Here is a 1,681-nt window from a genome sequence, read left to right as displayed (position 1 = left end):
TCTGCTCCCTGACCCCCCTTAACAGGCCCACCCTACTCCAGCACATAATAGTTTGTATCTGCTCTCTGTGACATCATTATCTGCCAGTTTTATTATTGCCATAGCATATTGATTGTTTAACTACACCCTGTGATGCCATCGCCTACTTATATCATTGCTACTGTTTTATTGCTTCTGCATCTCAATTGTTAACCTCCCTCTGTACTGTCACTCGCCCTGCTGACCTCACCATGAACTTTCAATTCCCTTGCTCCCAACTGCCATTCCCATTCCTCAGCTTCACCTTCCCCTCTCCCACCCAGCTTTTTCCCTCCCTCTCCCCCACCAAGACCACTTCCCCTCACCCCCTACCAAGGATCCCTCTGTACCAGCGCCAGTCCTCCACTCCTCCCTCCCGGCCCCCTCCCTCCCCTTCTCCCCGCCCCCACCCCATCCCAGTTCTCCTTTCCCATCACCACTCCTCTTCGCACTCTCCCCGCCCAGGCCCCCGCCGACTCATCCCAAACCAAACCCTCCCCACCCCTCGCACCCTTCTCCCTCCCTCCCCTCCCTCGACAGCTGCTGCCAAGTGTGCCCTCTGGAACCCCCGCTCTGTTTTAAGTAAGATCCCTTTCATCCTGGACCTATTCCTTTCCAGCTCTCTACTCCTCCTCGCCCTAACTGAAACATGGCTGTCTCCAGACGACACGGTCTCTTCTGCTGCTCTCTCCAGTGGAGGCCTCTTCTTCTCCTACTCCCCCAGACTCACCGGAAAAGGAGGAGGTGTCGGTTTCCTTCTCGTCCCCCAATGTCGCTTTCGCACTATCCCTCCTCCCCCTTCCCTTTCCTTCCCTTCCTTTGAAGCCCACATTATTTGCCTCTACCACCCCCTCCAGATTCTTGTAGCCCTCATCTACCGCCCTCCCGGCCCCACTTCCAACTTCTTTAACGACTTTGACCCCTTCCTCACCTTCCTTCTCTCCTTCTCCATGCCCATTCTGATCCTCGGAGACTTCAACATCCACATGGATTTCCCTGACGACTCCTCTGCCGCCCACCTTCTATCTCTCCTCGACGCTGCCAACCTCTTCCTCCACCCCACCTCACCCACTCACCAACTTGGTCATACCCTCGACCTCATCATCTCCTATCGCTGCACTGTGTCCACCCTCACCAACTCTGAAATCCCTCTCTCTGATCATAATCTTCTCACCTGCCTCCTCACTCACACTCCCTTCTCCTGTAAATCCATATTACTCCCTCACAGAGATCTCCGCTCTCTTGAACCCATCCATCTTTCTGAGCGCCTCACACCCCACCACGCCTCCCTCTCCTCTCTACCCAGTCTTGATGATCAGATTACTGCTCTCAACTCTACCCTTTCTACTCAGCTAGACTCACTCGCTCCCCTTTCCCTTCGCTGCTCTCGTACCACTAACCCACAGCCCTGGATCACTGCCACAGTCCTCCTCCTTCGCTCTTATGCTCGAGCTGTCGAACGCTGCTGGTGAAAGTCTAAACACCATGCCAACCTCGTTCACTTCAAGTTTATCCTTTCCTGCCTTAACTCAGCCCTCTCTTCTGCTAGACAAAACTATTTCTCCTCCCTTATTGACACCCATGGCCATCACCCCCGCCAGCTCTTCCGTACATTCAACTCCCTTCTTAGGCCCCCGGTTCCTCCCCCTCCTCCTTCCCTCAC

Source organism: Tachyglossus aculeatus, unplaced genomic scaffold (assembly GCF_015852505.1).
Source record: "Tachyglossus aculeatus isolate mTacAcu1 unplaced genomic scaffold, mTacAcu1.pri scaffold_118_arrow_ctg1, whole genome shotgun sequence".
Taxonomy (NCBI): domain Eukaryota; kingdom Metazoa; phylum Chordata; class Mammalia; order Monotremata; family Tachyglossidae; genus Tachyglossus; species Tachyglossus aculeatus.
Note: the sequence above shows the minus strand (reverse complement) of the source record.